Raw genomic sequence first — 14,122 nt, 5'->3', positions numbered from 1 at the left:
CTACACCTCCTTGTTAAATAAGCTCCCTGCTCGCATTTCATCATCTCTGCAGCAGCTTGAGCAACCGGCACAAGACGTACGATAACATCACAGGCCAGGACTGCTCAGTGCCCTGCAGGCTCAGCGCGTGCCAGCGCCACATCAAAGCCCTCACGCAAGCACTCACAGGAAAAATACCCCTCAGCTCCGGCGCTCTGCACTCGGCTGCCCGGGACTTGTTTACGATGAATGTAATTTATTGTGCTTTTCTTTTAGCCAATACGCGGAGAGCAGCTTCTTGGAAGGGGTCGGACCTTAGTTGTGTTTATCGTACATTTCCTGTGTCATTATTTGAACTACCATTTCAAGTTTCCAAGAGCACGACACATCGTCTGAAGTTGTCTCGCACAGGCAGGCGAAGGAGGGGGTGGCAGGAAAGAGAGGGGTGGGAAGTGAGACAAAGCAGCTAACTTGACGACAAGCAAGGGCTGTTATCAGGTAGTTTCGGCAGAAACATGCGGGGATATTGCATTCTGGCCGGCGAGGCAGGTAGCAGGGGGAGGGGGTCGGTTGCGACCATATGGCGCCACCATATGGCGCCGCACGCTCCCTTAAGGAATCGCCAGACGTGCACGAGTTGCCATTGCAATCAATGCAATGCGTGCACGTTTTTGCCCCCAAAGCCGTGCCGATGGCTAAAGGTCTCTCTCCTAGGCAGCGAAAAAGGACATTTCGCTTGCTAGTCAAATGATAGGTGCCAGTAACGTGGAATCGGGTTACTTTCTTGATTATAACATTAAAGAAATAATACAGTTATGATATAGTTGTGCTTGTTTTAGATAATTCCCTCCCCTGATTCTGTAAATTGATTTTTCAAAATAGGTGTTTTCAGATAGGCTGCCCTACAACCACACGTTTGTGTCGAGTAATGAACAATGTGACCACCTGCATTACTTTGGGAAACACACAATGGGTTGTTAACTTGGTGCAGTTAGTCGACTCCATGGTGTCCATTACATTGAATGTAAATTGATGATGGTCTAAAGCGCCCCTGTCAGGGTTGGCACTTCTTGGCACTCGTCACTCGTACTCTGCAGTATGAGCAGAGAAATCTTTCCATATCTGCCACAGAATACCTAATATATATAAGTTGAACATGTAACCAACAGGCTGCATGCTGACCTCCACAGCATGCACATTCACCCTCTGAGCTGTCTTACAAGGATTGAAACGTACCATTTAATTTTACATGGAGATCTGTGCAGCAGGTGTACAACCCACTGTGCTATCTGAATCTGTGACAACCCTGTCTGTATCCCAGACTTCCCCCTCACCCTTCTCATTCTGGCTCATGGGTTTGGAGCCTGGCAGGGGTGTGGAGGGGGGAGGGGTTACGGGAAGGTGAAATGAATGAAATGAAATAGGATTTATAAAGCGCATGGCTGCCCGTAAGCGTCCCAGCGCTGGGTGGCGCTTGAGAAAGCGGCACTCTTCTTTCCTGCATGGAGAGGACAAAGGAGATGGAGTGGTTGGATTGAATGAAACATTTTATATAATTATTGAAACCAATGCACACCCATAGAACCATTAACAAGAGGCATGGGTGGACAGTTATCAACTCATACAGAACCCTAAAGCCCCAAAATTATTTATCCGCTCACTTCTGCTTGCAATTAAAAAAGAGTTTTATACACTTCCGCATGGGCTTGCATGATTCAAAAGACCTGTATCCAACCTGGAAAAAGCCTTATCAATCCGCAAACTGTCGACTATGTGGTTTTAAATCGGAATCTGTAGCCCACTTATTATGTGCTTGTCCAGCAGTCCTGGAACAGAGGAGACAGTATTTAAAATTTATCTTCAATGATTTGAACATTCGCTCATGCAGACAAGCAGTGACAAGCTGGCTGGAAGGTGCTTCCATTATCTTGGTCTGCAGGGGCGTCAAATTCATGACAATGGTCAGAAACCTCTTACGGCAAGCTGACGGAGAGCAAACAAAATAAGCAGGATCAATGTCACCTTTTAACAGCCGAGCAATAAAACTAATGAATGGACAGCATGCTTACCAGAGTCTAGCAGCAGGTCCCAAAAAGTGGTGCATGAATATTAAAATTTCGGAACACTGGGGCTTACATTATACAATCATCTTTTTCAAAAGGTCTCTAAATTTTTGTAGCCCCTCATAAGTTTTTAATGAAAAGTAACAATATCCTTTTATATAATTGTTGAACCATGTCAAAATTAGGTGTATTTACAAAAGTAATGACATTTTTTATACGTTTTAAGGACATGGGGGGGGGGGGGGTTGTATTGATTTTAATTAATCAAACAATAAACTTACTATGACTGCCCCACCCCTATTCTTCCTGCAGTTGATGCTCCTGCACAAAAATGTATTTCCAATATTTGATAATTTTTTTTAATAAACATTAACAAGATGCATAGGGCCAACAAAAGCCTTGCATGCCAGGTCCATTCACACCCCAACTATGAAATCAGAAGTGTCATTGCCAACTTCACACTGGCTATACAATCGTGCTATGTTTTACTTCTCTTAGCTTCCTTCCAATCCCCTTTGTCCCAGCTCCGCCGACTGGGATCAACACTGGGAAGCTGTGAATGGAGAAGGGATGGAGGGATGGAGGAGGCCGATCCCGATGGGTAAGGCCAGGGCCGGCGCTAGGCATGGGCAGTGTGGGCAGCTGCCCAGGGCCTCGCGCTCAGCTGAAAAACAGGGGGCCATGCTTCACAGTGAAAGCCCACCTGCTGCTCCAGGGCCCCCCTTGCTCCACTCAAGCACATTACCAATGCAAGGTGTCTTGACCTTGCTGGTCAGGGTGTGGTGGCATTCCAGGGATACAGAGGTGGGGGGAAGGGACACACACATAACGGGAGACAGCTCTGCCAGAAATTAAGTTGTCTCACAGTGTATGGGGAGGGGCAACACCTCATTTAAGTACCGACAATTCCAGGCACCCTTTCTGTAATTTATTTCTAGGCAACAAAAGGCCCCTTCATTTCCAGGACCAGCCCGTAACAGGTAAGGAGAGGAGGGAGCTACTTTTTTCTGTAAATAGATAGGAATGTGCATTCAAAATGTATGCAGAACTGCCATGGTAGGATTCTGTTTTGCGTAGAGCCTTGTTACTGATTGGAGGCCCAAAGGAGGGGGTCCCCATCCACTGGGCCTCCAAGCACTGGATCAGGCTGCAAGGTGCAGGTGCGGGGCCCCTTCCGTGGGCCTTGTAGCCATTATGTAGTGCTGTGAGGCCCATAGCAGGCGTGCCCCCTTCCCTGAGTTCACAGCTAGGGATGCCACCTCGAAGTTTTCTACTGGCACTACTGTATTTTCATCGATCGTAGGATTAAAATGAACATAACCACCTATGTACATTATTTTAACAGCAATTAGAAATACTTTCAAACGTGATAGAGAGCTGCTTTAATGAACCATGACTACTGACGCCTTTGGTAGTTCAGCCCACTATTACAGCCTTGTGCCAGGGCTCGTCTTTAGGGCCCATTTGCTTGTTTTAAAATACATTGTTTATTTCATGATGCCTCTTTTCAGTATGGATTATGAGACGTAAAGGGATCCATACAAAAAATGGTTTGCTCTGCTGCTAACACCCTTACCTGCACCTGTGACTAATTGGAAGGCCAGTCAGACCATTTGAGTTTGAAACGTGCTTTTAATTTTCCCAGTGCACCTTCTGCATCGGTGGTGTGTAAGATTGAGAGATCACTTTGACAGCTTTAAAGAAATTTAGGGTGTGGACAAAGAAAGCGATGAAGGATTCTTGTTTCACCTACGTGTTTCAGATTCTAATGTAGACCAATAAATTCATAAGTAAAAACCTTCACGTGAGAAAGCTTCTTTCCAACATACAGGCAGATGACGACGGGCCCAGAATATTCTCTCACATTGGTGCACGTTGACAATGATTGTAATGGTTTATTGTTGTTCTGCGTGCGTTTTGCTAGCAATTGTTCTGTTTGCATTGGCACTTGGAAGCATTAGCTATGTGAAATATTCTGCTTGCCTTGGGACGTTATTTGGGCATGCGTAGACAGACCGTTGGCTCAAAGTAAGGTAGTGGGATGGGGTGCAGAACGGTGGACAATTAACACTACACAGCGATTCACTTTCACATATAGATGTGTACAAGGAAAGCCACCATGATAAAGGATCTGCCTTTCTAGCTTTTACGTCACTGCAAGAGCAAAACCACTACTGTTTATAGATTTCACTCACCAACCAAAGACTAAAGGAAAAAAATACAGAAAAGTCATGTTACAAATTAATGCATACAATTTTGATTGATGTCCTATGTAGTAGCAGCACCAGCGTTTGCAGCCTCTTAAAACAACAAAAGGTTGATATTTTTCTCTTTGAAAGGTGGCAACCCTTCTCGCAGCAAGCACACCGTCAGGCTGCAAGGTCCAGGTGCAGAGCCCCTTCCCTGGGTCTTGTACCCATTATATAGTCCTACAACGGCCGGGGAAGATGGCACCCCTCCTTTGCCTGTTTCCCAGTTCCCGAGCTAAAGTATGGAACTGGGAACCAGGTTCAAGTCCTGCTTCGCCTGCACACCCTGTGAGTCTTGGCAAATCACATAAATCCCCATATTTAAAAAACAAATTCGGACCTTTTGTAATGTAACTGGCGACCATGTAAAGCGCTTCAGATACCTTGGGCTGATTTTTGGCAAATAGACTGTAATTTATTTTTTATTTTTTAAACATGTTGTGTAACAATTAACTCACATCCTGGCACTATTACCTCCACAGTCCATACGAGTGGTGCCCAGGAAACTAAGTGGAGGATTTAATTGCTATGTAGAATTATGGTTTATGCAGTGAGTGCAGATAAATTCCAATAGCACAGGTGTGGGAGATGCTGTGGCACGCCCAAAGCAAACATGCTAATAACCCTGCTGCAGTGCCAATTGATAGGATTTGTAAATTGAACTATGGGACAATCTTGCTGGTGAGAAAGAAAAGGCTATATAATTCATTGTTTTTCAAACGCACAACATAATTTAAAGAAAGTTAAAACAGGGCGGCATGGAGGTTGGTTGATGGTTATTAAGGGTCCAGCAATGCCAAGTTTCCTGGCTCTGTGCATGATATGCTGCTCCAGTCCAGTTTTTTTCTTTGAATTCCTGCACTTGTAGTCATGTTTATTCCATGATAAAAGAGGACTACAAATTCCATAGTTCAAAGAAAAAAATCAGGATTGGAGCAGCAAATCACAAATGGGTGTGGGAAATTTGGCAGCTACGAGGAGCTTGAACATACTTATGGGTGTTAGCAGACAGCATCTTAAGAACTCTGAAGGCTGTATGAAGGAGGTGAGGACTGACTGCCAGGGAGTGCACTGGGTCATAGCCACAGACAGTTTAACCATTTGGATATTTGTCTTTTTGTTCATGTTACTGATATCCACATCTGGCATGCCAAATAATATCAATAGTCCTGCGATGCCACTTTCTGTGATGTTGCATGTAAATTAAAGGGGCCTCTCATCTTCCCTTTCCCCCGGGGCCCCAGAAGTCCAAGACCGGCCCTGGGTAAGGGGGTCTTGCGCCTAAACTTGGTCTCTGCAGGAAGTATGTTATAATGGGAGACACTTGATGTGGGTGGTTTTTAGGGTCTCCGGCCTAAAGTTATTTGCTAATAAACTAGATACAAATAAGGGGCATCAGGCAGTGAGGGTTTCTGGCCAGAGGTATCCCCGCCACCTGATCATTATGATACTATGCCTCAGACTGTGGATCAGTCGCTGCCAAACGGGCATGGAATAGAATGACTCGGCAATTCAGTCATACGTTTGTCACTTGAGACAAGCGGACCCTATTTACCTTTTCTCCTTCACCAAAACTGTAATAACCAGAATGCATTGGAGTAGCCAGTTTCACAGTTGGCAGGAGGGGAAAATCGATGAGCTCAGCAAACCCTACCAGACCTTCACATATGCCAAGAGACTGCAATATTTTTGCTGGCATCATATATGATATCATCAGTGGTTTGGTTGAGGCTGCCCAGGCTGGTACACATGGACCAGAGCGGGTTTGTCCCCGGGAGAAACACCTCCCAAAATATACGCCGCCTGTTTCAGGTCCAGGACGGGGTCCGGGACAGATCCCCTCACGCAGCCTGCCTCGTTCTGGATCTGGAAAAGGCATTCAACACCCTGGCATGGCAGTATCTCTTTGAGACACTTCAACGGGTGGGCATTGGACCCCAATTTATTGCATATGCCCAACTATTATACATCAACATTTCCACAAGGGTTAAAATAGGCCGCTACATATCATCTCCCATATCGATCATGCACGGCACGCGCCGGAGTGTCCCCTGTCCCCGGTTATCTTTGCCGTCGCCATGGAACCGCTGGCGGTAAGGCTGCGAGAGGTGGGCGTACATTGGGGCATCCCACTGGGAGGTTGCATCCATTGCGTCTCCCTTTATGCGGATGATCTTCTCATCTATGTAAGAGATATTACGGCAGATCTTTCCTCCCTATGGTCCACACTTACAGATTTCGAGAGGGCCGCAGGGTTGCGTGTGAATTGGGGAATATTCTCTATCTATCCCCTGCACCCGAATTCCCCACAATGGGAAATTCGAATCGGAGAGTCCTCACTGGCATTGACGGGTGACGCCCCACGGTACTTGGGTATCAGACTCTACCATGAACCCAGGGACCTCCTGGAAGGCGACCACTACCGAGCCCTCCGTGGGCTTAAAAGCCAAGTTAGTTTCTGACGAACCCTACCCTTGGCTCCATCGGGAGGGTGGCCTTATCCAAAATGATAATGGTACCCCGTCGGCTTTACTACTTCGCTAATATTCCAGTTCGGCCACCACGGTCCTTTTTCCAAGAGTTAAACTCATTACTAATCTCCCTGATCTGGGGGAAGGGCTGTTGCAGGGTGGCCCTATCGGCCTTGCAACTACCCCTCGACAAAGGAGGAATGGGCTCCCCATTCTTTGAGGCTTATTTCCGAGCGGCACAGCTGTAGTGGATGTCCCGCTGAATGGCACACCGGAACCTCGGAGAAACAGAAGCCCAAGCAGGACAGATAACCATCCCGGAGCTGACACAAATGCTCCTTCCAGGCTCCACCCCCAACCGGATGTATCCAGTATTGGTCAAAACAGCCAGGACTTGTATCATGCGAATCCACCATATGTCCAGGGGTTTCCCGCTGTATTCCCCGTCGTTGCCACTGGTGGGACTCCCTAAAGGCAGCGAGTTCTACTCAGCGGGAGATCTCAGGATCTGGACTGAACACCAGCTCACCGAAACAGAGGCTCTGTTCTATGATGGTCAATTGCTCTCATTCGCACACTTGACCGAGGGAAGCGGGCTTCCAACCGGTCAATACCTATTACACCGGCAGTTGGTGGCGGACTGCAGACGGACATGGAACCTGGGAGAGGGGGAACCCAAGACTCATCCGGTACTGCACACACTCCTACATATGGGGGCGGGCAGACACCATATCACGTGGATATACAAATCCATCAAGGAACTAACACACGTACCACTGACACGCTTGCGGCTCCATAATAGAGAGTGGTTGCGGGCCTTAGAGCATCACAAAAAGGTCTCCCGCAACCAACGTTTAAAAAATGTCCAGTTTAATGAGCTACACCACACGTATCTCACGCCAGCACGGCTTAAGCGTTTTTTCCCGACCTCTCACTTCGAATTCCCCCGTTGTCGCGCGCCCGACTCCCCCTTTATTCATATGTTCTGGACGTGCCCGGCAATACAATACCTATGGGTGACGGTGCACACCACACTTCAAACAGTCACAGGCCTCACAGATTTGCATACATGGGAGGCATGCGCCTTAGGCATCTTTAGACGCCAGAAACACAAGAAGGTAGAGACCAAATTTGCCATATTGGCCATCCTGCTAGCTAAACGCATTATTGCAATGCACTGGCGCGCAGCAGAGGGTCCACCTATAGCGGCCTGGTGGGGGGCGGTAAAGAAGTGGGCAGCAGCAAAGGAAGACCTTACTCGCCAGGAGGAAGCTCAAGGCATACGAAAGTGTCCTATCTCCTTAGAATGGGCGATGCTCCTACACAACTTTAAGCAAACACAAACTGATGGCGCGGAACCCCCACAGGCCACACAAGCGATGCTCAGACTAAACACATCCTGAGCCACCTGTTGACTCTCCTCTTCCCGGCTATTCCAGCGTGCCCCCGATCCTCTCCCCGAGAACATGCATTACCGCACACACTAGAATAGTCTGCCAACATTGGATCGAATGTTGCGGAGCTCCATTGCATCTGCTCCCACTGTCTGCTCCCGTACCCTCCCCTCCCTTCATGATCCCTTCACTTCCCTGGTTTCAAATCCCAAAGTTCGATTGCGATTATGGATTTCCACTTACCGCGTCCCTTTGCAGGGGACTATGGACTAGAGACTGTCATACAGGTGGGGAACGATGGCAACCTTGCCAGCGAATGGTTCCCACGCTGACTCTCCGCATCCCCCATGGAGATGATGGGAGATTGCACCTCAGAGTCAGTATACATACACGCCTACCTGCGGAATGCCCTCGATGCTAGTTATCATGACAGCGATACTCTTGATTGTAATGATGTCACAGACGAGTACAGTTTGTCACATGACATGTATGACATGTATCAGTTTGAAATGCAATAAAAAGGTTTTATAAAAAAAAAACTATTTGTGGCGTGGTTGATAGTGTGAAATTTTTAGTGGTGCAATTAATGATTTAATGAGTATAGAAGCTGGTGGTGAAATGTCCTTCGGACTGGGAGAGTCCAGGAGAATAAATGCAATATCTCCGACTGAATAAGGACATACCGTTTGTAATGGGGGCCATAGTGTTTACTTCATTTACAAAGTAAGCGCATCAACACCTCATTAGGTGTCCTAAGCACTATACAAAAAGAATTACAACACAATACAAGTCCAAGCCAGACTCCTAGGTTCAGCTGAAGAGCCCTTGCATGCAGGTGGAGTAGTAGTGGTGCCGATACTCGGTCTGATTGGGTCAGATGAGCAGGAACCCACAGCCCGAATGAAGAAGCTCAGAGTTGAGGGCTAAGTCAAGGGGCTGCAGGGGGACACCAGAGCCACCATTCCAGGCCACGATCACACATCCTCTTCCTCGCACTTTCTAAACAGTGAGGACGACTACACTAATGACGGTAAACGGGACAACAACAAAGACATCATTGATGAGTGTCCAAACACATGACCTCATGGAGGTGCACAAATATAACAGGCACAGGCTGGGTGGGGGAGAAGAAACGGGACGGTCGGATGGAGGGAGATAGAAACAGAAATGACTGCCAGCCGGAGGGAAATGAATACTGACGGGGCACAGGGGTGAGACGGAAAAGAAGCAAAATGGAAGGAGATATGGGAGACAGCCTGAAAACACGCATAGAGTGCTTGAAGAAGAAGCTATTGCGTTATACCTTTAAAATTGAATGTGTTAAAACACACAAGACCTGTTCTGTAAGTTAATGTTATACATGCACTGCCAAAAGCAGTGACGGGCGGGATGCGAACACTCAACAACCACTAAATGCAGGCAGCCTTTGGTAGATTAAGAGAAGCGAGGAGGACAAAAATTAAACTTCACGCAGCCACCAAACCCGCAATCCTACAGGGGCTTGTGTCACGTAGGGACACATGGGGAGCACATTAACAATGGCTCACCGGCTCCCGGGGTCAGAGGCCACGAATAAACCAAAAATCCTAAACCAGAATCTGAAGCAATAGTAAAAGTAGTGCGCCGAAACTAACGTATATGACCGATCGTGAGATGATCCATGTAACAGGGCCAGTCTCCAGGGAGTGATCAAAACAGCAAAAGGAGGGACAAATGTAACTTAGTCGCCAACCAAACCAAGGGAATTTTGGAAAGCACATGAAGGAACCAATCACAAGCAATGGGTGTGCTAAAGATCTATACAGTATATACATCATGTCGAGGGACAGCGCATGCGCTGCTTATGCTTGACCTAAAAATGCAACCCCTTTCAGCATATGGTCAGAAGGAGTGGCATAGAAGGAGTGAGCCCATGGTACAGGAGGTGGAAGTGTGTGAAGCGTTAACAGATGGCAGAGGGGAGAATTTGCACTACCTGGTACGCTGTCATATTTCCAGTGTCTTCATTTAGGGCAGTTGAAGCGAGATTTCAAATAGAAGCCCATGCTCACACCAGAAAATGGAGTTCTATTGGAATTCTCAAGGGCATATTATCAAGCCCTATCGCCATTTTAGCAGCAGTTTTCTGCAGCTAAACCAGCAATAATTTTTAACGCCGTTCTTGATAATATGCCCCTTAGTCTCTCAAGCAATATGATTATGTTAGTATTTCAAATACAATTGTGTCTCATTTCTTCACCAAATCTGTGTTTATATTTTTGGATCTGATCATGGAACAACATGCTTTCCTCCTAAGCTACTTTGTGAAATAAACTGCACCGTATATTGAACTTTGATATGCTGATTGAAAACTGAAAATGCCATTTAAGGTGTCAATGACGAAAATTAATAAACTTCTACTGATTGTGATACAATAATGTAATGTAATGGCCATTTATAGAGCGCTCTTACACCTAACAGACTTTGAAGTGCTGAAAACTGCAGGTAGAAAATAGCAAGCACCAGAGGTCAAGTAATGAGTTTCAAGCTGCCTCAGTGAGAAAAGTCAGTTATTGAGTGTCTCACGGAAGGTGAGTTCCTTAGTTTCAGATGTTAAATGGAAGGGTAAGGTGTTGCATGTCTTAACTTCCATCACCAAGAATCTGCACCTACCAGATTTAGGGGCATATTTACAATCGGTTATCACCACAAGAAGACCACTTCTTATGACGTTCTGGTGGCAATAACTCCTTCGCCTTATTTACAAGGCAGCGCTGAGTCACTTAGCAGGGCTTAACACCGCCTTGTAAGTAATGCCCCTACTCACACAGCACTTAGAGTGATAGGGGCGGGCAGTTGGTGTTGCAGTGAGCGTTTCGCCGCAACACCCATTGCTTTTTGACGCTGGCCACTATTAACAAGGGTGGCATAATTATGGGGCAGCGCCAAAAATAAGACCTCTGTTTTTGCTGTTTCTGCAGCACAACATAGAAACAGCAAATTGCCATTAATGATTGTTCATGTACAGCAAGGTCTTCCTTCCTGCGCATAAACAATCATTAAAAAATGACGTATTGCAACTTCTATATGTGCTGCATTCTGCAGCATACATAGAAGTCACAAATCACCACAGGAAGGGACACCTTTCTGCACATGAACAATCATTCCCTGCAACGCAGGCCCCTTTGCAGTATGGTGCTAGGGGGCCTTCGTTGCCACTAGGAAGCTAAATTTAGCACCAGCACTAGGGGAAACGCAGGGGTGCGCCATATTATTGTAAATACATCTCATCCCTGTGTTTACGGAATGGCAGGGCGTGGCATTACAAATTATGGTGTAACAGCACATTCCCCCATTCTGTTGCAAATATACCCCTTAGTTTGCTCAACTCAAGTACCCTAATTATGAAGACAGTGGACAATTTTAATGCATGAGTGGGACAACATTATTAGAGAATTTATGTTGGAGATAGTCTGTCCTAAGCTGTGAAGATGCTTGAAAAACCAGGCACAAGGCCTTTAAAAGAATTCTTTAAGAATCATTAACCAGTGTAGATCATATTTATGCATCAATAGCAGAGACAATTCAAAGGTTTTATAGGGCAGGCTTGACTGCAATGTTTTACAGTCAGTGCAATCGCCTGGTCAGGCTTCGGGAAGCCCCCGGATGTAATGAGCTGCAATTATTGAGGCAAATCATTATAGTTACCTAAACTGCCAAGCGACATGTCTTTGCTCGTAAATATGGAATCATTTTATGTAATGGTTTCAAGGAAAATTTGACAGCTGGCTTACATAGTTAGACAAAGATAAGTTGGAGTAAACATTAATACCAAGATTAGGAGCCAAGGCGGAAGGTACTGGGGTTTCTCCTTGTTCAAGTGACCATAGGCCAGATGGTAATATAGGCACAGTTTTACATCCATAAATCTCTACATAGACTGGGTGGAATTTTAAAACCCCATTTAAAGGTTTTGTTTGACTTACCTTGCTACTTGCACAGGTCCTTTGCCTTTCTGCCTCCAAAGCTCCAGCACAAATTGAAACCTTGAATCAGCACAGTCCCAAGGACCAGGTTTCAGGCTCTGCTTTTTATACCCACCATTTCACAATCCTGTGATGAGCTGGAAATGGGTGCGGTGGCATGCTGATTGGCGTGCAGCCAGGGGTAGTACAGGGCTTAAGTCTGCATCATTTGTAGGTGAGAAACGTTTACATGTGGCAGATGGTGAAGGCACTGTGGTGAGCCTGGGGGACCCAATGACAGGTCTGGGATTTCACCATCTCTTCCTAGTCCTTCAGGGAGTGTCGCTAACTGTGTCAGACATAAACTACGTCAGCATTTGTTTATTACACCAGGAGAGCATGATTCATGATTATTCACTCTTGGCATAATCAAAATGGACCAGAAAACAAGCAGGAGCTCGTAAGGGAGATCCACCGCTGGTAGTAGTGCCTGCTAGTTGTTACACAACTTGAAAGTTTTACAAATAGCTAGTAGGGTGTGGTGTAGGTGCACAGATTTGTGGCTTCTAACAATATTAAAAGATGGGTCGAGAGGCAAGCCCAAATTAGTAGTAGATTTCATTCCTAAAGTACCTTATTAGTAATTGCCTTAAATGCACATGATCTAAGCATTTGCTGAGGTTCAAATCAGCCTAGCTTTCCCTAGCAGTAGCTTCTACCCCTTCAATACTGCTTGCTACTATGGTCTCCTTAACTTCAGGACAAATATTTCCTATTTTAACCTTGAAGAAATTGGATGCCGCATCTCATAAGGATCGAGAAATGCTGAATAATTTGAACGAAGCAGGAGGGGCTTCTAGGGAGTTCAACACACATGGATCTTTAGAGACATTATGAGCGCTCTGTATCCTCTCAGCATAAAAATGATCTTTAGCTAAGACTCTGAATACACCCATCTCATACTATGGACGATGCCTTCGCAGGGGTTCCATCTCTGCTGTGGTTCCAAGACACTATTGACATGGGCTGTATTCTAACCACTGACCCCAAGAAAGTCAGGTTAAAGTCAATGAAAAAACGTCTCCATGAACCACAATATCCAAAGCGTCACAAGGAGAAACGAAGAACCCACTTAATTAAGACTGATGTGTTAAAAACAAAAAAAAGGTTTTTGTGCTTACTGCCCGCATCTCTAATAATGCTCTAATCCTGTCCAGCAAAAAGCCAGGTAAGAACCCCTACTGATTTACATAAGATCTTCATGCTATTAATGCTGTGGTATTATGGAGTTTTCCTGGTTCTCCTAGCCTGGAAATCATCTAGTCATGATTCCTACCTAAATCAGAAACGTTCATGTGGGAATATTTTAAGGAGTTTCAGGGCACAGGATGGTTACTTGACTTAGATTGTGACTATCACAGCCTTTTACCGGTGGCACCCTGGAGCTCATAGAGTAAAAAAGTGTGTGTTCCTGAGTACATCTCTTTATAAAGTGACACTCAAAGTAGCAAAGTTGACCAGTCAAAGTTGTTGCATAAGAAGAAAATATTTTACTTCGAATCACACATAACACAATACTGTGAATAAATGTATCCAAAGCAACGAACTACAGTGGTCATTACTAATACCCTTGAAATTATAACTATAGGGGTAACCTATGCTACTCATGTGAGTGCCGACCGAAAGTGGCTGTATAGTTTTTGATGTTAGCCTCCCTATCATGGTATCTCTCCTTCAGCACCTTGGCTTGTCGGTTGTGCACGCCACAGTCTGTGGTTCAGTTTCTTGTAGCACTTTGTTTGTTCATGATGCTCAAGTTGTTTCTTGCAGCACTTTGTGACTTAATAAGGGCTGGACACTGGTGTGAAAATGGCCCTAAAAAGTTACGTCCATGCTGCCGTGCCTTCATCTGCCCTGACTCACAAGAATACTCTTCAAGCATTTTGGTGACTTTGAGCTCCCTAGCTTCATTTTGTGCATTGATCACACAGGCTCCATTTTGACTTCATCGAGTTACTGGTT

General features: G+C 45.7%; 1 protein-coding gene across 3 annotated transcripts in view; it reads right to left on the bottom strand.

Annotated features, from left to right (window-relative positions):
• The window catches only part of LOC147708140 (geranylgeranyl pyrophosphate synthase-like), a 268,827-nt gene extending 256,461 nt beyond the window's left edge, over nt 1-12,366 (bottom strand). Inside the window, exon 1 of one of the 3 annotated variants that reach the window (XM_086925315.1) lies at nt 12,122-12,366. The gene's annotated coding sequence lies outside the window, so the exon portion shown is untranslated. The remainder of the gene's footprint in view (nt 1-12,121) is intronic. The other 2 variants (XM_086925318.1, XM_086925316.1) reach the window with 2 other exon arrangements.
• Between the last annotated feature and the right edge of the window lie 1,756 nt (nt 12,367-14,122).

Source organism: Lissotriton vulgaris, chromosome 6 (assembly GCF_964263255.1).
Source record: "Lissotriton vulgaris chromosome 6, aLisVul1.2, whole genome shotgun sequence".
Classification (NCBI taxonomy): Eukaryota; Metazoa; Chordata; class Amphibia; order Caudata; family Salamandridae; genus Lissotriton; species Lissotriton vulgaris.
Note: the sequence above shows the minus strand (reverse complement) of the source record. Positions and strands in the feature narration are given on the sequence as shown.